Genomic DNA, 25,572 nt, shown 5'->3' with positions numbered 1-25,572 from the left:
TGAAACAATACAAAAGTATAAGATTTGCTCCCAGTGAAGTTGAAGCTGCAGCTTTTTATTGTTGTTGTTGTATCCATGGCCTGCATGCAGAAATGCCTGGGCCAGGGATCAAACCTGGCAGCAATCAGAGCCACATCAGTGACAACACTGGATCCTTAATCTCTTGAGCTACCAGAGAACTTCAAGGCTGAAGTTTTTAAGGACCAGGCCAGGTCCAACATCTTACCTCTCAGTGAATCTAACTTATCTCTCCCCCCCCCAGGATATATACATTTTTGCTAGATAGACTAGTCAGATTTTGTTTAAAGAATGTTCTTCCTCCTTCAGATATAGATTTTGGACATGTTCCAGTAATCTATTGCTGCCAAAGAGCCACCCTCAAACTTAGTGGCTGTCTGAGGACAAAACCCATGACACTGGCCATGATACTTTGGGTCAGGATTTTGGCCAGGGCTGGGTGAAGATGGCCCATCCCCACTCTACATGGTGCCAGCCAAGGAAGGTGGACTGGGGCTGGGGTATTGAAAACGGATGGAAGCTGGGGCTGGCTGTTGGCTGTGGAGGCCCAAACTACATCTATGCTTAGCTTCCTCCCCTGCCTTGTCTGCTTCCTCATTTCCTTACACAAATCCCCATCTCAGTCCCTGCTTCCAGGGCACTCAGTCGAAATCTCTGGGCCTCTGTGTCTTCACCTGCACATGATAGAAGTAGGGTCAAATGGAGTGTCAAGACTCCCAGGCTTGGGTAGGTTATCCTTTCCTGCTCCCCTCTCTGCCCCCCTGAGTGAAAGGAGACGTTTCCATAAATCCATAATATCAAAGAGCAATGGAAAGTTCGCACAGAGATCTAAATGCACTTCTGGCTGGGGGCCTTGGACCTGCTCCTTAATTTTTCTGAGCCCGTTTCTTCATCAGAAAAATAGGGATATCCGTATCTATCCCAGAAACAAAACATGTGGGGCACTGACAAATGGGACCTAATCAAGCTTATCAGCGTTTGCACAGCAAAGAAAACCATAAAAAAACACAAAAACAAAAAGACAACCTATGGATTGGGAGAAAATATTTGCAAATGATACGCCCAACAAAGGGTTAATTTCCAAACTGCACAAATAGCTCAGAGGACTCAACAACAAAAAAACAAACAACCCAACCAAAAAATGGGCAGAAGACCTAAATAGACATTTATTCAAAGACATGCAGATGGGCTATAGGCACATGAAAAAATGCTCAACATTGCTAATTATTAGAGAAATGCAAATTAAACTTACAACGAGGTACCATCTCACATTAGTCAGAATGGCCATCATTAATAACTACAAATAACAAATTCTGGAGAGGGTATGGGGAAAAGGAAACCCTTCCCTACTGTTGGCAAGAATGTAAATTGGTGCAGCCACTATAGAGAATTATATGGAGTTTTCTTAAAAGACTTAAAAAAAATATAGAACTTTCATATGATCCAGCAATCCCACTCCTGGGCATACATCCAGGAAAAACTATAATTCAAAAAGATAAATCCACCCCTATGTTCATAGCAGCACTATTCACAATAACCAAGACAGAAACAACCTAAATACGTCCATTGACAGAGGAATGGATAAAGAAGATGTGGTACATGACATACAATGGAAATGACTCAGCCATAAAAAAGAATGAAATAATGCCATCTGCAGCAACACGTATGCAACTAGAAATTATCATACTTAGTAAAAAAAAGTCAGAAAGAGAAAGACAAATACCATATAATATCACTCACATATGGAATCTAAAATATGACACAAATGAACTATCCATGAAACAGAAACAGACTCACAGGCATAGAGGACAGACGTGTGGTTTCCAAGGGTGAGGGGGCTGGGGGAAGGATGAATTGGGAATTTAGGGTTAGTGGATGCAGACTACTACATATAGATTGGAGATATATATATATATATATATATATATATATATATAAAACTGAATTACACTGCTGTACAGCAAAAATTAATACAACATTGTAAATCCACTAAACAGAAATTAACACAACATTGTAAATCAACTATACTTCAATAAAAAATAAATTTAAAAAATGTGAAACACTAGTTGAGGGCCTGGTACATAGAAGGTGCTTAATAAATATTCTTTTTCCTTTTTTTTTTTTTCTTTTGCTCGAAGGCTCCATCCTTCTGGAGTATTACATTCCCCTTGGGACAGAATAGATCAAAAATCCCAGTACAATGCACTTTCCTATGACAGTGAATCTGACTGGCATCCATGAGGACACAGGTTGGATCCCTGGCCTCGCTCAGTGGGTTAAGGATCCGGCATTGCCATGAGCTGTGGTGTAGGTTGCAGACGTGGCTCTGATCTGGTGTTGCTGCGGCTGTGCTGCAGGCTGATGGCTACAACTGATTTGACCCCCAGCCTGGGGACCTCCATATGCTCCTGGTGCAGGCCTAAAAAAAAAACCAAAAGACAAAACACTGCTTAAATGATGTCCTCAAAAGCACAATGACTTGGTGTAAAGTGTCAATGGCTGAGATTTGAGGCTGACTCCTAACCCAGGACTATCTAGGGTCCCAAGACCCATGATTCTCTAGTAAGTGAAGGAATAAAAAAAATATGTAATTTGAGCTGTTCTGTTTTCAAGGTCACAGAATTCAATGAAGAAAAATGGAAGTTCTCATTGTGGCATAGAGGTAACAAACGCGACTAGTATCCACGAGGATGCAGGTTCAATCCCTTGCTACGCTCAGTGGGTTAAAGGATTTAGTATTGCTGTGAGCTGCAGTGTAGGCTGCAGATGTGACCTGGATCCCACACTGCTGTGGTTGTAGTACAGGCTGGCGCAGCCGCAGCTCTGATTTGACCACTAGTCTGGAAATTTCCATATGCTGTAGACAAGGCCCTAAAAAGACCAAAAAAAAAAAAAAAAAAGAAAAAAGAAAAAAAATAAAAGATAAAGAAAAAGAAAAATGGATGAGAAAATAAATTTTCACCTTTCCTGTGTTCATTAAAGAAACATGTCTACCAATCCCATTCCTGCTTCAATTTAGGTTGGGCAGGATTAAAAACAAAGCTATTCAGACTCTAAGTTGGAACTTCACTGAATGGTGTACCTATTTGAGTCAATAAAGCCCAGTAGTAAACTTCAAAATAAAATCTACTAATCTGTTCACTTATTTCATTTCTAGGGTCTCAATTTTTATATCCACTAACTGATATGCTCTCTCTCTAAATTATTCTTTTCTCTTTTAAAATTTTTTAAATTTTTAATTTTTTGCTTTTCAGGGCCCGCACCTGCGGCATATATGGAAGGTCCCGGGCTATGGGAACTACACCACAGCCACAGTAACTCGGGATCTGAGCCACATCTGCAAACTACAGCACAGCTCACAGCAATGCCAGATCCTTAACCTGAGGCCAGGGATGAACCCACATCCTCATGGATGCTACCGCTGAGCCACAATGGGAACTCCTTTATTTTTTATTAAAGTATAGTTGATTTGTAGTGTTGTGCCAATTTCTGTTGTACAGCATAAATTCTTACATTTTTTCGTATTTTGCCAATTAAAAGTGAGCATGACTCCTTTCTTCCTACCGGCAGCAAGCCACAGATACATGTTTTAAGTGAAGATTTAGACTGTATGGCTTCATGACCAAATTCATTCAATCCTGGTACTGTTGTAAAGAATGGCCTTTGTGAGCCGTTTTCTAAAGCATGTCTCTTGGAGACACTGCTTCCTGACTTATGTGGATTACCTGCCAATTTGAGTTCCCTTCCTTCACTAAAGAGCCATAAACCCTGATTGTTCATTTAATTTTACAGTAAGGCTGCATGGGATTAGCAAGACTCTCCTGGGACCATTTGTTAAGCATCATGTTTCACACATCAGGTAGCAACTCAAATCAACTTTCAAAGTATTTACTTTTACTTACAATCATTGCAAACTTGCTCAGCAAGTCAGACAGCATGCAGCAACTAACATTTCACATAGACCTAAGAAATAACTTAATAAACCACAGTAATAAACTTACTGAGCGGGGCAAGTTTTTATATGTAATTGACATTCTTTTATCTATAATTTAAGGAATCTTCATCCTCCTTAACTCTCTGCTCTATTCAACAGAAAAGTAAACACAAGGGACACTATGTAGATTTAGTTTAATATTCAGAGAATATACTCATTAAAATAACTGTGATATTTCCATCCATGAACTTGGCAAATTCAAATTATAAGGGGACAGTTTGTGGAAATAGGCACCAACATATACTTTTGACTTGGGTAAAATGTCAAATTAGGTAAACCACTGAGAAGGTGAGTTTGACATTCTATATCAAAGCCTTCAAAAAGAAAATGTTTCACCACTTCAAAGATTCCCATTTCAAATAGTTAACTCTAAAGAAATAATCAGAGACATGCTCAACAAATTCTTGGCAAAGATGATATTCAAAGTGGAATCTTTAACAATAAAAATTTAAAAAAAAATTACTCACACCAACAAATTAGTGCAATAAATGGTGACATATCCATTCAATGAAGTACTATATACCTGTCAAAAGGAATTTTTCCAGAATAGATGAGAAAAATAATTGTTTCAAAAAAAAAATAACATGAAGGTGCCATACGGTGGCCATTTCACTTAAAGTAATCAGAAACACATTAATACATAGTTATTTTTATGTAGGTATGTATATCTGTATACACATATTAATATGTGTGTGTGAGTGTAACACATCATCTCTTTTCTAGACTACTGTCACTAAACTGTCTGTGTTTCCACTCTGTGTCACTCCAGCTAATTCTCCACAAAGCAGTGAGGATGACCTTAACCAGATCATCTCACCGTCTTTCTTTAAATCTCTAACACTTTTTATATTTACAATAAAGTTAAACCCTTTACTAACACCTTCAAGACCATATGCATATAACTCCTTTCCGTCTTTCTGGGCTCATCTCTTTAACTCACTAATTCTAACTTGGTTAGGGGTAGTATGGAGCAAGCCCCCATATTCCCGAGTTGACCTCATTAAAAAAAAACAAAAAAACATAAAAACATTGCATGTTGTGTTGGACCCTGTGGTGAGAGGGGCCAGGAGACAGAGAACGGAGGAGGGGACAGAAGGAGCCTCAGGAGCTACCCTGCTGGGGAGAACTAGTCCCCTCTGGAGAAAAGGTCAGAGTGTAATATATTTTTTTGTTTAATATCCTGGTGGAAAAAGCAGAGGAAACACATCAGAGAGGCCACTAGATGCAAATAGCTAAATAAAGAAACTTGTTGGCTTTTCAGCCCCTAAGTACAGTTAGAGGCAAAAGGAATAAATCCATCATTGGAAGCACCAATTTACCAAGCATTTATCAAGTATCAGCTTTAGCACTAAGTACTAAACATATATCACCCTGTATGATTCTTTAAAACATCATGCGGATAATCATTAATTCCATTCTTTTTTTTTTTTTTTTTTTTTGTCTTTTTTGTTGTTGTTGTTGTTGCTATTTCTTGGGCCGCTCCCACGGCATATGGAGGTTCCCAGGCTAGGGGTCGAATTGGAGCTGTAGCCACCGGCCTACGCCAGAGCCACAGCAACGCGGGATCCGAGCCGCGTCTGCAACCTACACCACAGCTCACGGCAACGCCGGATCGTTAACCCACTGAGCAAGGGCAGGGACCGAACCCGCAACCTCATGGTTCCTAGTCGGATTCGCTAACCACTGCGCCACGACGGGAACTCCTAATCCCATTCTTAAGATAACATAACTGAGGTTCAAAAAGGTTAAGGGACTTTGTCATAGTCGCTCAGCTAAATAGCAGCAATTTGGGATTTGAACCCAGCTTTAAGAACTCCTAAGCCCATGGTCTTAACCTTTTGGTTACACTGGCTTCCAGTGGAGACAGGCATGGCAAAGATTTGGCAATACTTCCTGGGAAGAGATAGGGAGGGAGGTAACCTGATCCAAGATGTGCAGTGATCAACCTGGAGCAGGACATCCCTCCTTTCTGCACTTGTGTGTGTGTGTGTGTTTTTAGGGACAGGACAAGGTAAAAGAGCCCCTGTAGCAGCTCTGATCTGACGCTTTATCAAGGAACACTTCTTGAGGAGGACGTGGCCCGGGAGACACATGTACGGTGGCTAGGAGGGAAATATGGGACTCAGATGGACCCAGTCCAATGACAATGGCTTTCAGGCCACTGGCTACTTCAATAGGAAGAGGAGCTCTGACCATGAAGACAGAGGAAACTGGAGTATCACTAACATAGGGCAGGGGCTAGATCATGCTTGAGCCAGGAGCCACTGGTGATGTGGAAAACTGAGACAGAGAAAGGACCATAGTGCCCAGGAAGATACGAGGGAGAACCCTGGTTCCTGCTGCTAAGGTGGTGAGTTGAGCTCAAATAGCTTACCCTTTAAACTCTGCTCCCCTTTAAACTTTTGGGGCTCCTTGTGCAGAGTCTACATAAAGAGGTGAAAGCCTCTTTATGTAGAAAGAGGTGAGCTCCACGGGGTTTACTTCGAAACAGAAGAGAATAAAGATTCCAACGTGGCCTCCTGCCTTTCTGCACCACTTTGTACCTACAGTCGTGGTCGTGGGGATGAAGGCTCTCATACTTTGAGCTTAAGTCCATCCTAAACATTTAATTAGAGGTTTGGGAAGTTGTTAAAGGAAAGCTAAAGTGGAGGACCAGGAGACTACTCATTTAGTTCAGGAAAACATTCATAATTCTTTTGCTATGAAATGACAGCAATGGGAGAGGAGGAAACACTGGAGGCTAAGCTGCTCTACTTAACAAATTAACAGGAATCTTGAATGTTTCCCCTGGTCAGCCAATATGAGGGGGATTTATGACCCTGGGGCATGGAGATAAAAGAAGCAAAAAAAAGATCTTAGGAGAGAGAGTAAAAGCCAGTAGTGAAGAGGGGTAACTGGGGCGGAGGGAGGAAGTAAGGTTCTCCTCCTCGATGTGAAAGTGGATGAACTTAAACAACCTCATTGTCTGATACTGTATTTAAGCTGTTTCTTATCCTGTGCTTTTCTGAATTTCAGAAGCTATGGTCAAACATGCAAAAGAAATTCTTTTAAAGTGAAAATTATTCTTCTGTTTTTCTTGAGTCTGCATCTCACCGAGGCCCCGAAATGTAGTCTAATTCAACTTGGTAGTTAAGAGAGAAAAGCCATAGTTTTTCTTTTCTCTCTTTTTAGATGTATATCCAAGTTTCAGGAGACTTATAGAACCTCAAATCATCCAAAGAGTAGGGGCATTGCATCCTAGGGATGGCATTTGGCTGTAAGTATAGGAAAATTAATTAGTGACTAATAATAATCAGAGATTTTTATCATATGATGAAAACACTGGAATCAAGACGTCCAGGACTGAGTTGACGTTCTATGATGCCATCAAAGGCTTAAACATTTCTATTTGCTTCTGAGTCATTTATGTGTGAAATCTGTCCCCATGCATGCTTCCTGGTAGACACTAGTACCTGCTTCATCTTCATCATCTTGTTTCCATTCCAGAAAGGAAGAAGAGAAATAGCAAAGGTCAGAGGCACACAGTAGCTGACTCAGCACCTTTGGGGAAAATTTCTCAACTTCTGCTTACATCTCAGAGGCCTGAATTGTGTCACAGAGCCATTTTTAGCTTGAACAAGTTTGGAAAATGTAACTTTTTTCTTTAAGCATTTCCTGGCAAAATGAATGTCTGATAATAAAGAAGAAGAGGTCATGGCTATTAGGCAGGCGACCGGCCGTGTCTCTCTCGGGCATCACACTATCCACATCAGTGTCCTCTGAGATGCTGTCTCTTCTCAGGTCTTCGGTTTCCCCTGACACTTTGCTTCTTCAGTGAGACACAGATTTTGAGCAGGAGTCTAGATGGCTGGAAGAGTGATGTTGCTGATTTGGGCATCCAACACAGGAGGGGACTCAAATGCCCCATTTTCAAAAGCTGCTCATTTGAGCATGAAAACCTCAGTAGCGTTTAAGCCAATCCCTTCCATTATTACTCTTGGAACCTGGGTGCTGGAGTAACATCCGCAATTTACTACAGGTTAGAAGAGATCTAAATCTCATGAAAAATGAATTGTCCCCTCACTTGCTACTTCCAGTTAACTTGAAGTGTTTAATTAACCCCAGAACCTCAAACAACACAGTCTCTGTCTTTGAGCAGCCCAATTTTGATGAGGTCCTTTTGTTCTGGGATGTGAGTTTCTTTGGTCAAAAAGACAAACACGTGACCCATCTTTCTCCAGCTACTGAAAAGCAGGTCTCCAAATAATTTAAAGATAAAATGAGGTAAGTTGCTTCTGCCATCTATCAAGATCTGAACCTGACTTGAGAAGGAATAAATTGCTATTTAAATATCCTAAGATTATCCGTCTACACGTTACCCCTCCCCCTGTTCCTGAAGCTACCGTCTACTGAGTCAAAGAACACTTTGGAGTCAATACGTTTGCTTCATCAGTTTCTCTTGGCTTAGGGATTACTTAGGCTCCTTTAGGATTTACGGGAAGTGTGGCTCTCCAGACATAGAATCCTTTTCTTTTTTTTTCTTTTTTGGCTGCTCCGTGGCATATGGAGTTCCAAGGCCAAGGACTGGATCTGAGCCAGAGCTGCGACCAACACCAGACCCTTTAACCCACTGTGCCAGGCTGGGGATTGAACCTGTGTCCTGGTGCTTCAGAGATGCTGCAGATCCCATTGTGCCTCAGTAGGAACTCCCAGCATCCTTTTCTGATAGCATTGGATTTGCAACACTTTCAGGAAACCCTTCCCGAGAGACTGGTGTCCTGGTCTATGATACAAGGGAAGACTGTTCAGGGAATGAATGGATTCAAAAGAGTTGTTGTTCTTGGAGAGAACTCAAAAGGGTACAGGACTCCCCTGGGAGGGTTTGGGGGGCTGGGAAGACTGGAAAGCCTAAAGCAACCACCATTCACCTCTTAGCAGTCACAGACACCTCGGAGAATCTCATGAAACCTACAGATCCTCTTTCCAGACACGCAAAGGCTTTGGGGCTCCTTTTCTGAGTATTCTTTCAGAGGAGTCAAAGAATAATGTGACGTCAGGTTGTTGCACTGGCAGAGTGTGGCCATGTCTCACCTATCGTGGTCTAATTTGAGGTGCAATAAGGAGGAAAGACTGAGAAACAGCACAACACAACACTGGGGAACCTAGGATCCAACCTGACTTTCGCCCCTGGGCTTCTAATCTTCAAAGCCAGGGATTTTACCCCCTGCTTCAGTTTCTGTCCAATCTCAGATGTATGGGCCACGCCTGGCAGTCAGTCTGCTCTGTTCTTTCACTTGGGGTTTGGATCTAGGATCAAAGCCTAGGAGCCAAGTTTTTGCGATGCTCTCATAAACACGTTCCTGCCATACATTCTATTTGACAGGCTTGACTCTCATCTTTTGCCCTTTTGAAGTTTTAGAGCACCATCCCCAAGCTGTGAATTGATCTTGAGTTTTTTTCTTATAGCTCACCTTTCTGTGCCATTGGCCCTGATCACCAGCGATTCCAGTTCCTATTGCTCCCAGATGACTCCAGGAAAAGCGTCAGGAGTGAGCAATGAACTTTTCTTGGGTTCTGGAGTTTTTCAGATTCCAGTTGATCAGTGACATAGAAGCCCTTTCAATCCCTTTGTACCTTCTATCCTTTCCATCGTGAAACATTATTTTGTCAGATTCTATAAGACACAAGGTCATCGCTCCCGTCTTCAAGAAGTTTATACTATAATGGGACAAAAAGCAAGACATAATGTGACAAGCATCACGAGACTAAGATAAACAATAAGAAGACTGTGATACACAGAATTCCTGGTGGGGCGGGGGGGGGGGAACACACATGAAAACTGGGTTTGAGCCAGAAGGTTCAAGAAGCCAAGGATCTGAGCAGAGTCCTGATGGATGGTGATGATTCCCACAGGACAGCCATTCTCAATCTTTTCTTTTATAGACCTTTGAGAACCTTCTGAAACAGGAGGAAAGGGTGCTAAAAGGCCTCTGAGGGCTGTGGTAACACCAGCTCAGAATTAAAAGTTAAGGTCCTGGATTGTAGTCACAACATCAGAATGACCTGAACAAGCCATTTTTCAAAGTGCATCTTGATTATTTTATCTATATAGTATCTTTGAAGGAGATATGATTAGATAATGATTCAGATCTCTACTTGCTAAAATTATATAATTCTATGATCTAATTCATCATCCTGGATAGAGGCATACTTAGGTTGTTTCAAAGAAATTAACACTTTCTTATCAGTGTTATGTCTTAGCAGAAGACAAAAATTATCTTTCTACTTCATTCAGAAATTTTCAAAATGATTGGAAAATGCATAATGCACATGGTGGGATTTCAATGAGCCTAACATTCTGCACATGTTTAAAGTCTGTCATAATAATGAAGGCCAACCTTTATTGAGCAATTAGTATGTATTGAGTGGCTAAGTGCATTGCATACATTATATCATTTAATCCTTGCACTAATTCAATAAGTACTCTTCTTATTATTCCCATTTTACAAAAGAAGAAACTAAGATTTGGAGAGATTAAATTACTTTCCTAAAGAATCTCAGTTGAATTTGAATTTAGGCATTCTGACTCCACACCGCAGGTACTCCATCGCTGCTGTGGCTTATTTTTTCAGTGGAGTGGAATGAGATTTTTCCTAAGTAGTTTTATGCTGTTTCTTAGGTCACAGGTACTTCAAAAATCTGATGAATTTCCAGTATGTAAACTTTTATCTGGAAGGACACACACACACACACACACACACAAGTACATACGCACATGTACATATGGGTACATACAGATATATATATATCAGGATCCTTAAAACTCTTTTGAGATCAGTTCAAGTTTTCCTACTGAAAGCCAAGAATAGCTTGAGTAGACTGAGGAAGGTCAAGCTTGGTCTCAAGCTGTCTTTTTGGAAGAACAAAGGGCTGTGGCTGCAGCTTCAAACATGGGTAGAGTTGGCAGAAGATGCTAATACAGGAGTTCCTGTCATGGCTCAGTGGAAACGAACCTGACTAGCAGCCATGAGGACGCAGGTTCTATCCCTGGCCCTGCTCAGTGCGTTGAGGATCCGGAGCTGCTGTGAGCTGTGGTCTAGGGTCACAGATGTGGCATGCATCTGGCATTACTGTGTCTGTGGTGTAGGCTGGCAGCTGTAGCTCTGATTCGACCCCTAGCCTGGGAACCTCCATATGCCACAGGTGTAGCCCTAAAAAAAGACAAATAAATATGTAAGTACATGCAGAGATACTTTTTTAAAATAGATGCTAATATAAGAATACCCCATAAGGCACTGTCAGCCTGATGAAATTCAGATATGCCACAGTTCAAGGGGTAAAGACATTGGACCTCACTCACTTTATCAGTAAAAAGAATCTTCTTTCTCCAATCACGCATTTTTACCATGAACCTTCCTGGTTTGTCTCCAAACACAGTATCTCCTCAGAAGTGACTTAGGCTTTTCAAAACCAGTCCTAGAAAATGGCATTTTATCTGCTTATTCTTCCTTAACAGTGAGACATGGAGTCACACTCAGCTGACATCATAACCAACACCCCAAGGGCGAAAATCCACGAATGATGAGTAAAATCTCCAGTTCTGCTTTTCCACTAAGAAGAACCCCTTAGAAATAAAGGCTGAAATACATGTCATAATAACACATTTTCGACTCCGTTTTCCTGCTTCTTTTCGGGTTCTTCTGCATGAGTTTTTGTTTCACACCAACCAGGCACAATCTTTCCAAATGCAACGTGATGCCATTTGTCCACTAGGGGGAGACTTGCCCCCACTTATAACCTATACTTCGTCGGGGGGCCCTTTCCTTTCTTTAGATAAGAACTGGAACTTGATTACAGCAGCAGCTCATTTACCCCGTTTCCTTGGCTAAGCAAGACACTTTAGTTTGATTAACAACATTTTCTAGTTAATGTTCCACTCTCATTTTAGGAAGCGATGAGGAAGAGGCGAAATGGCGATCATGCAAATAAAGTAATGACTTCGCTCCTTTTCCCAGACCTCTGAGATGAGTGGCTTTAACTCGACCCTGGAAGGCGCCAGCAGCCTGTGCCTCCTGAGAAAGAAAGCACAGCTGCAGAGTTGCCAGCTCCTGCGTGGGCAGGGCAGCGGACCCAAAATACGCACTCTGCAGCCAGCTCCGCCAGTGCCTTTTTTAGATTATTTCCGGCCAGGCTGACTCACGCAGCTAAGACAGCAAAATGTACCTGAGGCTATTACTGATGGGATTCAAACATCCTTATTTTCTTTTCTATTTTTCTCTCCTATACTCTAGCCGGTTTCTAGCTTCCATCCCTTTCCATCACCTCTGCCAACTTATGCCTCAGGCCTCCCAGCTGCTCTTGGCAGTGGCCAGCCCTGTGATTGGTTCTCAGCGCTCAGGGAGCTAGTGACTCTGACCTTGTCGGAGGTGACTCCCCAAGTTCGTGAACTCAGCAAATGTGCATCCAAATTATGTATGGAATTGCACCTGTTCTATCAGGATTCACCATACACACTTACTCACACACTTGGTTAAGTTTTATTTTTCTGACTTCAGAAGTGGTTCGAATTGGAAGATTATCTTTGTTAAACCAGAAGGCGGTGGGCACCCAGGGCGCATCATGGACCCGCTTACTTCTTTCATTTGCATCCATATGCTAGACAATAGCCAGGGAGCTGAGCTATAGATGTCTATTTTTTTTTATTAGCTTTAAAATGTAACATTTGATTCAGAAGAGGGAAGATGATCCTTAATACGTCCCTGCCCTCTGTATCTGAGGATGCCTGCCTAATTTAATAGCTACCTAATATCTACTTTTTAAAAAAAGGTATTTTAGACCAGAACACATCATAGGTGTTTTGCCTTCTAAGGGAAGAATAGCTCATACGGGGGGAAGACAAACACAGTCTGCAGTTGCCTTCGCCTGGCAGAGAGGGCGGGGTGCTCCGAGCAGCCGTCTCTGTGAGGGGAACCCTGATAAGTGTGTGGATATACAAAGGGGAGCCCTGAGCTGAGCTGAGTTGTAGGAGCAAGGAAGACGGAGACTGCTCTGCCTGGAGGGATGGGTGCTGGTAGGCGCGTGCCACAGGGAAGTGGAGGTGAGGGGATTGGAGAGACTAGCGAGGGAATAGTGCTGTGTCCCAAAGGCAAAAGTGGATCCTGACTCTTAGCTGTAAACTTCCCCCATTTCTCCCAACTGTCAGTAACATCTGTATGACCCAAAGGAATTCTAATGATATATATATTTTTTAATGGAAACCAAGAGAAGTGTCTAGGTCTCATTTTCATGTGTTCATATTTATTGAACGTCTGCTGTGAAGCAGGTTTTCGTCTAGATAACTCATGACAAAGAGGTGAATAAGGCAGTCGGAGATGCCTGCTCCCTGAATCCTTGCCTTCGAGTGGAGGGAAAAGGTAATACGCAAAAAGTTAGCAAGATCATTTCTGAGAGCACCAAGTCCTGTGAAGACTAGTACCCTGGTACAGGTTACAGACAAGGGGCCAGGTGTGAATGTCAGTATCCACTCAGGAACATGGAAACCACTCCAGGATATTTAAACACGGAAACTGTAACACAAGGCATTTGTTATAAAGTTATTGGAAGGACAGGAGAACAAAGGGAAGATTCTGCCAGTGGGGATTTGGCAAGCAGGAGATTAGGAGGCAGAGGGAGAGGAGAAGGCGCATCTCCTCCAGTATTTGGCAGAGACCTCGGCGGCGGCGGCAACACCTTCACAGACAGCAGCCCTGGGTCCCTGCTCAGGCACTGGGGTTCCAAATAACAGCAGAGGACTCTTCCTTTTGCTTTTCCAAGTAAGTGCATGGGACTTGTCTGAATTTCCTTTCAGAGAATACTTAGGCTCTCCCCTGCCCTGGTTCCTTTCCACTTTCGGCACAGTCGGATGACAAGCCTAGCCTCCCCAAACACACACCATAGAAGAAGGGAAGAGTTTTGTTTCTGAAGAAATAAGACCAGAGAGACTGTAAAATAAGGAACACTAGGTGAACTGGGGGGCCAAAAACAACAAGGGGGGTTTGGTGCCCGCCTACAAATGGAACAGAGATTTTCAGTCTGCAGCCCGTTTCCAGATCACTGCCAAGCAGACATTATCCCACTGCCCTGCCTCAGACACAGGGTTATCACCATGTTCTCAAAAAACCCGAGCACCTGAACCTTAGACACTGACATTTGGGGGTGCGCCAGTGAGAAGACCAGCTATTTAGTTTCTTTAAACTATATGCATCTGTTATTCTGATATATATATATATATATATATATATATATATATATATATATATAAATATACCTGTATATTTAAATTGCAAAAATGGGATGTAAGGAAGTGGAGACATGGAGTACAGACAAATTTGAAGTATTTTAAGGGAATGGGAGTATGGAATTAAGCCAGTAGCCAGTCACTGGAGCAGGACAGAAAGCTGAGGGGTTTCAAGTTTGAAGGTACTGTAGTATCGTTGGACTAGGACAGCAGGGAGAGAGGGAGAGAGCAGTGGATGACACAGGGATGAATGGAAAGATGCAAGAGCCTAGTTCTTCTTCTTCTTCTTTTTTTTTTTTTTTTTTTTTTCTTTTTGGCTTTTTTAGGGCTGCAGGTGTGGCATATGGAAGGCCCCAGGCTAGGGGTTGAATTGGAGCTGCAGCTGCTGCCTACACTGCAGCCACAACAATGCAGATCCTTAACCCACCAAACAAGGCCAGAGATTGAACCCGTATCCTCAAGAACACTAGTCGGGTTCGTTATCACTGAGCCACAATGGGAACTCCTGAGAGCCTAGTTCCTGAGGTTGGAGGGATGTGGAGGTGACATAATCGAGTAGCTGCAAGACATGGTATGCAAATAAGGACAGCAGAAAATCAGAGCAGAAGTGAGGATGACTGAGCACCCCAGGACTTAGCAAACCTCTCAAGGGAGACATTGGATATTTGATAAAGTGTAGCATGATGGCTTGAGCAAAGCTCAACTTGTTCTTAAGGGTCGGGGTGACCTGTTTCACCCCTGGGTTCATTTATTTCTCAAGTGGAAATGGACTGTTTTAAAGCTGGTTCTAATTTAAAATTTATCTATCCAGTGTTTTTACCTTAGCCTTCTCTTTTTCAGTTTTGTCTTTTACTCTTTTATATATACTTTCTGTGCTAGCCAAGTTAATCCAAAGCAAGCCACTAACAAATATTTACTGTTGAATAACCAAATTGGACTTACAATCTCTTTGGCCCTGCTGGAGCACCCCATTCCTGCAGTCCGTGTTTTCCTGGATCTGCCCTCTGCGTCCAAGATTATGGTCATTTAAAAAGTTGTTAATATGTGTTAACCTGTGAACACAATGAGGATAGTAACCATATTTTATTCACCTTGTTTACCCTGAACAGCCTAACACATCATCATGTGTATAGGGAGTATTCAGCAAATAAAAGTTTACTTTTAATTTAATTTCCCCACTTAAGTGTTAGTGCACTGATAAAAATGCACCGGTGTCCTGTGACACTGGGGCCTCTCTTCTTCAACTGTGGAACAACCTTCTACCCGCCCAGATTGCAAACAGATACTTTCTTTTATCACTCCACTTTCAAGATTAAAGATTTTTTTCACATCCTTTGCAGAAACCCACATACCTGCAAAGGCACACATGGCCTAAAGGCACATGTACTCTAAGTCACACACATGTTCATTTGCACACATAGGTAGCTTCTGTCTCCTAAAACTGAATCCTGATTAGTATTCTGAATCAGTGTTTTTTAAAAAATCAGGTTTTTTTGTGGTATGATTTACACATGGTAAAATTTATCATTTTAGATATATATTTCTGTAAATTATAGTAAATACCTTGTATGAGTGAGGTTCTCCAGAGAAACAGAAGCACCAGGAGGAGATCTACACACACATGCACACACACACACACACATTATGAAGGGATTTATTCCAAGAAATTGGTTCACAGTTGTGGGGGCTGACAGGCCCAAAATCCACAGGGGACGGCCAGCAGCCTGGAAATTTTGGAGTAGGAGTTGATGCTGCTGTCTTAAGGCCGAATTTCTTTTATTTTTAAATTTTTTTATTACAGTTGATTTACAATATTCTGCCAATTTCTGCTATACAGCAAAGTGACCCAGTTATACATATATAAATTGAGGCTGAATTTTTTTCTTGCTTAAGGGAAACTTAAGTTTTGCTATTAAGGTTTTCCTACCAATTGGATGAGGCCCTCTTACATTATCAAGGATAATCTCCTTCACTTAAAAAATCAACTGATTGTAGGTGTTAACCACATCTACAAAATACCTTCATGACAACACCTAGTGTTGTTGACTAGCTGGGTCATGACCTAGCCAAGCCCACACATCGAAGTTACCAGAGCTGGCAGGTAGCTGTGTGACCACAAGCATAATGAAGATACAGAACAGTTCCACCATCCCAGAGAATTCCCTCATGGCTTTTTGTCATTGGTCTTCCCACACCACCCACCCCTACCCCTGTCAACCCCTGATCTGTATTCTCCCTCTATTTCTGTCTTTTCCAGAACATCGTATAAATGGAATCACACAATATGTGATCTTTTGAATCTGGCTGCTTCTGCTTAGTGTGATGCAAATGAGATTCACCCACGTCTATGCATGTATCAGTAGTTTGTTTCTTTTTATGGTTGAGAAAATTCTCTTTTATGGAGGAACCATGATTCTAAATTAATTTTATTAATGGGAGAGATATCATCTTTTATGTTTATCTAGATTGGGCACATTAAACACCCTCTCCAGCTTTTGTTATTTGTAGACTTGTCAATGGTGGCTATTCTGACTGGTGTGAGGTGGTACCTCATTGTCGTTTTGACCTGTATTTCTCTAATAATTAGTTATACTGAGCATTTTTTTCATGTGCCTACTAGCCATTCATATGTCTTCTGTGGAGAAATACATATTCAGGTTTTCTGCCCAATTTTTCCATTGGGTTGTTTGCTTTTGTGTTGTTGAGTTATATGAGCTGTTTGTCTATTTTGGAGATTAGGTCCTTGTCAGCTGCATTGTTTGCAAAGATTTTTCTCCTATTCCATAGGTTGTCTTTTTATTTATTTAATGGAACCCTCTTTCACTGTTGGTGGGAATGTAAATTGGTATAACCACTATAGAAAATAGAACGGAGGCTCCTCAGAAAACTAAATATAGAACTACCATATGATCCAGCAATCCCAATTCTGGGCATATATCCGGACAAAAACTACAATTCAAAAAAATACATGCACCCCTATGTTCATTGCACACTATTCAAAACAGCCAAGACACAGAAACAACCTAAATGTTCATCAATATATAAATGGATTAAGAAGATGTGGTACATATATACAATGGAATACTATTCAGCCATTGAAAAAGAGCAAAATAATGCCATTTGCAGCAACATGGATGCAACTAGAGATTCTCATACTAAGTGAAGTAATTCAGAAAGAGAAAGACAAATACCATATAATATCACTTATATGTGGAATCTAAAACATGGCACAAATGAACCTACTTCCAAAACAGAAACAGACTCATGGGACACAGAGAACAGGCTTGTGGTTGCTAAGAGGGAGGGGTAGGAAAGTGGGCTGGATGGGTAGTTTGGGGTTAGTAGATGCAAATATTACATATAGAATAGATAAGCAACGAGGTCCTACTGGAAACTATATCCAGTCTCTTGGGATAGAAAATGATGGAAGGTAGTATGAGAAAAATAAAGTGTGTATGTATATATACGTATGTATGACTGGGTCGTTATGCTGTACAGCCCAAATTGACATAACGCTGTAAATAAACTAATAAAAAATAATAAAAAGATAAAATAAATTAGGCACATTACAAAAGTCTGAAAATGTATAAGCATGTACATTAATAAAAAAGACTAGAGAGTTGTCCTAGACACATAACCGCTGAGAAATCATATATGAAGCCTATTTCCCCATGCCCGCGCAGGTATCTGTCCTTTAAAAAAATGAATGATTTCTTTGGGCACATAGAGTCAAGGCCAAGGTGGATCTAAAAAGCATCAGTCATCATAACATTCACATTGGCCATATAGCAGAGCAAACTATTTCAGGACAGGCTCAGTTGACACTTATTTGTCATAATGGTTAAAGGCTAAGCCACAAAATCAGATCAGGGAAGGGCTGGATTTCTGAACTAGTCATGAAGATGCTAAAAGGCGTAACACTGATGATTGGACATGACAGATGGTCAGATATACATGTTACAGCATAAGTGTCAATCACTCTGCATAAAATGGAAGGGCAGCTTTCATCCACGTGATCTGACATTGCAGAACTCCCTGGCATCTTGCTCAAGAAGTCAGGAAAGTCCACAGCCTAGTCTGGTCCAGAGGGGCCAGCCCCTCTCTACTTAACAGACCCTGGGTCTAAACCTCTTCCTGTCTATGATGCAAGAGTAGAGTATTAATCTGGAGCAAGATTATAAGCCGAATACCAAAGTTGACCTACTTTCCATTGTTGGTCTGCGAGGTGTTGGGCTGAGGTCCTCCTTTACCAGTCAACAAGGATTTATCCAGACATTCCTATGGGTCCCTCATGGTGTTCAGCACTGGGGATGTAAGAACAAACAAGACACTCTCAGTCCCTGTATTTATGGAATATAAATTCTGTTGAGGAAATGTATACAATCAAGTAATTGAATAAAGAAATGAAATCTCATAGACTGTGGGAAGTCCAAAGAAGGAAGCAAATAAGGAGCTGCGGTTCAGAACATTCTAGATGGGGGGCAAGGAAGTCTTCTCTGAGACTTTGGAAAACAGACAGAGGAGGATGAATTTGGGGAAGAAAGTTTGGACAGAAGCAAGGGCATGTGCAGAAGCCCTGATGGAGGTTCGGTGGAACTGGAACAGCTGAGCGAGTGCGAGAGGGACATGGTAGAGGGTTAGAAGGTGTGAGGTCACCAGCATCTTGTGGGCTGTGATAGGAGCTTCCGTTTCCTTTTGTACAAGGGGAAGCCTTTGGAGGGCTCAGGACACAGGGGTCAGATGATCAGATTTATGTTCGAAGAGGATTACTTTCGCTGCTGTAGGGTACTGCAGTGAGACAGGTTAGAGGGGTGACAGCAATTAGGTGCAGGTGCCCAAGTCCAGGTGAGAGGCGATAGCGATCACTGAGATAGAGAGGTGCCGATAGGAAGACAGACTGGAAATTTGGGAGATACGTATAGTAAATAAGGGGTTGTAAGTAAGGAGTAAAGATGAGGGAGGAAATGGACTGATTTATACATTGTGGTAAAGACCTCTGACATTTAATCAAAGGGGGAAAATTGGTTCAATCAGTGTTTGGAACTCAACAAGCTGAATTACTATTTCGGGATTCTAATACATAACCGGTAATATTTACAGTTATGGGAATTGATGAGCTTAGGCACCCCAACAATGTCAGAAGATGGAGGAAAGGCAATGCTTTACTCAGGTAACAAGAAAAAGAAGAGTCCAAGAGGCCAGGGAAATAAGAGAAAATCCAGAGGAATGTGGTGAAAGAAGTCAGGAGAGTCGTGCTCCAAGGATGAGGGTGTCATCTGTGGGGTTGACTTCTGAAGGGATGAAGGGCCAGGACAAGAGGTGGCAGCATCCTTGAAGAAAAGAGGCATGCCTGAGCCCTGAGAAGAAGCCTGTAAGCAGCTGGGCAGGAAAACCCTATCAAGGTGATCCTACAGGGATTCTAAGAATCTGTGACTCTGGTCTGATTTTGTTATTGTTAACTATAGCTTAAATTAGTGCAGTTTTGTGACTTATAAGAAATGTATATTTGTTCATTCAGATGATCAAAATATACTTTTCATATACATTTGATTTGCATCCTGGTTCCCGGCTCACAGTGACCCAAACCTGAGGGATTTCCTGCACAATGATAACAATGGAATCACTTTCTATTATCATCTCCGGTGTGTTGTCCTCAGTTCCTGAAATTATTTCAGAGCCATAAAGTTGAAGTGGGTGTCTGTTATTTATCACCAGACCCTTTCCATCACAACTGGCTTTACATTAATGAGGAGACTTTCAGAAAGCACCTAAAGCAGGGGTTGGTTACCAGAGGAACCAACCATGAATAGAGGCTTAAAACGTTCAGTCCCACTTGCTGATTTCTGGGGAGGAGAAACGAGAGGAGCTCAAAGTTCATCCGTCACTAATGGCCAATGATTTAATCAATAACACCCAGGTAATGAGGCCTCCATAAGAACCCAAAGGAAGGGGTGAGGAGAACTTCCAGATTTGGCAGGGAAGGGGTGCAGAATTCTTCCATGTGCCACCATGCTGAACCTCAAACTCCAAGAGCACAGTGCTCCTTTGTTCAGAGTTCATCCTATGTCTCTCTTCATCTGGTTGTATTCAGATCCTTTAATACTCTTTGTAATAAACCAGAAATCTAATGAGTAAACTGGCGTTTTGAGTTTTGTGAGCCTCTCAAGCACATTAATTGAACCCAAGGAGGGGGTTGTGGGAACCTCTCATTTATAGCCAGTGGGTCAGAAGCACAGGTAATAACCTGTACTTGTGATTGGCAGCTGAACTGGAGGCCAGTTGTGTGGGACTGAGTCCTCAATCAGGATCTGCAACTATTTCTGGGTAGACAGTGTTAGAATTGATTTGAACCACAGGACACCTAGCTGGTTATTAGGTGGGAAAACCCACATAACACACTGGAACTGGGTATCAGAACCCTTAATTAGCAATTTAGTTATATTTAAATAACTCCAACTCTCTCCTCCGTAGTACTTAATGAATGATATTAGTTACTTTATTAGAAAGGCAGCATGGTATATTGAAAAAAATATGAAATTTAGGGGTAGATGGATCTGACTTTAATTCTTGTCTCTGCCACTAGCTGGCTGTGCACTCTTAGGCAAATTGATTTGAATTCTCTGTGCACTCTTAGGCAAATTGATTTCAATTCTTTGATCTGGAAAGCAAGGGTGATATTAATATTTACCTAGATACTTATTCTGAGGTATACACTAATTAAGGTAAAGTAAACAGTTTTGAGAATTGCAAAGCTACATGCAGTGTTAGTGTAGTAGGACTGAATCCTAGTCCACAAACAGATACATAAGAAAAATTGCGTTTTATGATTTTACTTTGTATGATTTAATTATGAATTGAGATATCTACTAACCTCTTACAGGGTTGAAAATTCAACTTCAGCTATTATTCAACTTCCATCTCCTCCCACTCTCATATTTAGTCAAGATTCTTAAGGTTTTCCATAACACCACAGCATGGCTTTGGTACCGCAGAGCCCATTAGTCACTATGGAAACACCATAGATTCCTTCAGGCCCAGCATCTTCTATGGCACATGTGAGTGAGATGCTGCCTCCGCAGTTAAACTATGCAACCATTCTTCTAGAGGGGCTCCTGCAAGGAAGAAAGCCTAGGCCCACTTGAGAAAGTAAGGGACCTCTTTTTCCCCTCAGCTTTAGACAATATTCTTTCTCTTCCCATGTCCTCAAAAACCTTGCAATTACTATGCTATTACTATGCTGTCCTTCTGGGACACTTAACATTTTCTCCTTAAAGCACTTTGACTTTTACTAATTCAGGAAGAGCTATTACTTGAGAATTTTTTTTTGCTTTCAGGTCTATCAAAATTCCCAAGATAAGGAAGCCCCCAGAGGGTGGGAAAGTAAAGAAGGGACAACCAAAGCTATTTGAATAAATTCTGTTCTATGACAGTTTTTTTAGTTAATTTGCCCAGGATATCTGGTAGCCCTGTTGGACCATCTGCCTCATAAAGGGACAGGCCAATTCAAGAACTTGGAAAGTACTGGCTGCAAGAGTTAAGGAGATATATGTGGAAATTTCAACTCTTTAAAGAAAGATACTGTTTATATACACAGCATTTGAATAGGAGAACTAAGTCCACTTCCTAATGCAGGTATTAGCTTCTCTCGACTGGGAAAAGCACCAAGGAACTAGGCACCATTCGAGGCATCGATACCTATTAACTTAATGCGCAAATGGATCCTTACAAGCAAACTTCTTCAAAAAATGGCTGTGGAGCAATGAAGCGAATATCCTAGGGAGGTCCTGGTTGCCATGCTCAGCCAGCCGAGGAAATGAGCATCGCTTGGACTAATTGCTGGAGTTAGTCCTACTTGACTAGACAGTGGCCCATTTGGCTGAGCACACAGCTCTATCCTCACCCAAGTTTCTGTGCCTGAAATAGCAATAACAGAGACCTCATTTAAAACAGTGGCCTAGGAGCTCGGAACAGGGACACACTGAGTGCCACCAGGATGTGTGCAATTCATCAACATAAACTTCCCAAGGAGATGCTGGACACCCGCAGAAAAGCATCTTCCCAGATTACTATATAATAATGGAAATTCCGGCTCATTATTCTAAGATCAAGATGAGAAACCTTGAAATATTATCTAGTTTTATTCCCTGCCTCCGGGTAGCCTGAACCTACCACACCCTTACAGGTATTTACCTCAAATCCCAAAGGAAGTCTGGCGAGGTACAAAACCCCTGCTTTCATCTACTTCTACAGCCTGTTCCAAGGAGGAGTGAAGGAACCCAAAATTTACCAATGTGGGAGATAACACCAGGTGTTAGACAAAGGTCTAACATGCCAGCATTCAGATCTGCAGAGTTTAATTATATTTTACAGGCAGATTATTTAATGTGCAAAGAAAACAACAACATTTACCTCACAAAATAACAGAACACTCTTCTTTTTCTGCTTAATTTTTAAAATGTGTGTATGTAACAAAAACATTTAAATATATGGCCAATAATACATTGTGTCATGAACTACAACAACGCTATTACAGTAAGTTTTAAAAGAATACTGAAACCCAGAGTGGGTAAAGAAAATAGCCCTAGGTGACATAGCCAGATATGGGAAAGCCTTGATTTAAACCTAGTTGTGATCACATGCTTTATGACGACTGAGCATTTTAAGACTACTTCAGAATGCCTTCTTGTTTTCGGTCTCTCCTGGTTTCTTTAGATTTGAATAATCAGATTTTGAATACTATAAAGAACTCCATTATATGTGATCACAGAAAGAATGCATCTCTTGGCTTCCCTTTTTGTTCCTGAACTAGTGGCTGGGGTCCTCAGAGCTGTGCCAGCTGGGGGACATTGAGAGCCACCAGGTTTACAATGTGCGCCTAAATTTGACAACTTTTGTTCTCTATTTCCCCTTAAATTCTTTAAAGCCCAAAACACTTCAGTTGAACCAGTGTATTAATTCCATCTGCAAGAATAAATAAAAACAATGTGAAATTCCATTTCACATTAATGAAACGTGGTTATCTGGGTGGGAGAAAGGAAAGCATAATCAGAACCAGCTCTTTAGAAAGATAAGGAGCCCACATATATTCCCCACAGATAAATTATTCCATTTATATAACTAAATCTATGGCTCTCAGCCCTGACTAGTCTAATTTCGCACAGTCCACTAGCACCTCTTCCTACACTGAAGCCTGGTCTGGTCTAGACCTAGTGGGCATCCTCACCCACACTGTCTTACTACCATCCTAGAATTCCTTGCCCTTCAAACTTCGGTGACCTGCTTTGCTAATTTCCAGATCTGTACCCTTCAATGAAACTCTGTCTCCAGTGATAAGAGAAAGACTTAACAATTTGCAGCTCTTTCTACTGCAAGCATACATTGTCAAAGATGAGGCCCTTCATGACTCAGCAATACTTTATATCATCTTGTGTTGATTCTCTGGTATAATGATCTTATCTTCCACCCTATCTCCACCACTCATATCCAGACATAAACCTTAGATGCTGTATAATAATAACTGTAAAATCTGCATTTCCATCATCCCTGTTTCTAATCATATTTAATCCCTAAATTGTCTGCCCATACTCTCTGCTACTCCCACTCTAATAACTTCAATTCCCTAGACACAATAAACCCATTAACCTTAATATACTTCCTCCATTAATCTCCTCACATCCTTGCTTCCCTAGTTGTCCCACTTAGATTCCATAGCTCATGATAATAATTACTCTTGTACATGCTCTCAAGAGTATATTATACTCACTTGGAAAACACAAACCTGGTTAAATCTCCATTTACTTAAATGCCTTGAACAAATAAGTCTCCCAGTTTTTGTGAAGGGACACTATGTTTGGCTTGGGGCATGACTCCATTGCTTTGCAGACAGTTTACGACTGTATTTTAGCCTTCACTTCTTGTTTGTGTACAGCCTCAAGGTCAGCCAGAGGTGAGAGGTTAGGACATTCACAAGCCTTTGTATGTGTGAAGTCTTTTAGAGTCTCTAGAATATGTCAGAGCTTTTCCAGTTATTGAAATCTCATTTCCAAGCTTTTCCTTTTCAAGTGTTTTGATCAGTTTTTCTTTTAAGTTTTCCTGATCAGTTATTGTACCTTAGGCAGCTGTGACATAAAACAGTCATCACTGGTTGTTTTTTTTGGGAAAAAAATGCCCTAGGGAACATGCTCATAGCAGTGAGTAAGCTCAAGTCAGGTCAAATAAAGACAAGCCCTGTAAGTTGGGGTTCCTAGGTAGCTGTCACACAAGTCAGATGGTAACAGTTCTTGGGAATGGGGCACTTTTTGTGGCTCCTAAATTGTTCTACCCTTTTCCAGTGGCTGCGAGGCCACTGCTAGATGTTCATGGAGATGTTTGTGGCTACCACGGAGCTGGGGAGAAGGACATGAGAATAAGGCAAGTTAAAACATCATGAAGCTCCTGGCTCTGACTGAGATTTAACTATTTTTCTTGAATTAAACGTTCCTTGGCTTTCTGCAAGTCTTTAATTTCCAGAATTCTGAAAAAGATGAATTTGATTTTTCAAGTGATCTCATTGCTTTTATGAAGGAGCAGAAATTCAGAGATGCTCACACTGTCATTCCAAGCACTGTACTGCTTTTTATATCATACAAACCCAGTGCTTGATGTCCATTTTAAAAAGTAAATCCTTTAACACCACATCCTCCACAAGGTCCTGCCCATGTTTATTCTTATCTTTCTATTAAAACTCCCTGAAAGAATTCTGTTCTCATTTCCTTCTTTCCTTCTTCCAATTCATTCTGTAATCACTCTAGTCAAGCTTTTGTCCTCACCTTTTCACTAAAAAAGAAAATCTCTTATCAATGTCATCAATACCCCTTCCCTAACCAAACTCAATAGTCAGTTTTTAATCTTCATTCTACTCAACCTCTTACTCAAATGGTTTACAGACAGCTTTCCTTTTTTTTTTTTGTCTTTTTGCCTTTTCTAGGGCCTGCACCGGTGGCATATGGAGGTTCCCAGGCTAGGGGTCTAATCGGAGCTGTAGCTGCCAGCCACAGCCACAGCCACAGCCACTCGGGATCCGAGCCGCATCTGCGACCTACACCACAGCTCATGGCAACACCGGATCCTTAACTCACTGAGCAGGGCCAGGGATCGAACCCGAAACATCATGGTTCTTTGTCAGATTCCTTGACCACTGAGCCACGACGGGAACTCCAGCTTTCCCTTTCTTGAAAAATTTCCTTTACTTATCTTTGGAACCCTGTACTCTCCAATTTTCTCCTCTCCTTATTGCTTCTGTACCTTCTTTAGTCTCCCTTGAAAG

At 41.4% G+C, this 25,572-nt stretch overlaps 1 protein-coding gene across 16 annotated transcripts in view; it reads right to left on the bottom strand.

Annotated features, from left to right (window-relative positions):
• LOC102163798 (uncharacterized) overlaps window positions 1-25,572 on the bottom strand; it is a 226,164-nt gene that overhangs the window by 121,204 nt on the left and 79,388 nt on the right. For 13 of the 16 annotated variants that reach the window (XR_014834292.1, XR_014834297.1, XR_014834301.1 and 10 more), the window contains exons 2-3: window positions 18,472-18,571; window positions 15,210-15,319 (exon numbers count right to left, since the gene is read on the bottom strand). The gene's annotated coding sequence lies outside the window, so the exon portion shown is untranslated. The remainder of the gene's footprint in view (window positions 1-15,209; window positions 15,320-18,471; window positions 18,572-25,572) is intronic. The other 3 variants (XR_014834296.1, XR_014834305.1, XR_014834304.1) reach the window with 1 other exon arrangement.

Source organism: Sus scrofa, chromosome 18 (genome assembly GCF_054392235.1).
Source record: "Sus scrofa isolate SSC_HxYL_T2T_F1_AM1 chromosome 18, Sscrofa_HxYL_maternal_Yorkshire_Landrace_v2.0, whole genome shotgun sequence".
NCBI lineage: Eukaryota > Metazoa > Chordata > Mammalia > Artiodactyla > Suidae > Sus > Sus scrofa.
Note: the sequence above shows the minus strand (reverse complement) of the source record. Positions and strands in the feature narration are given on the sequence as shown.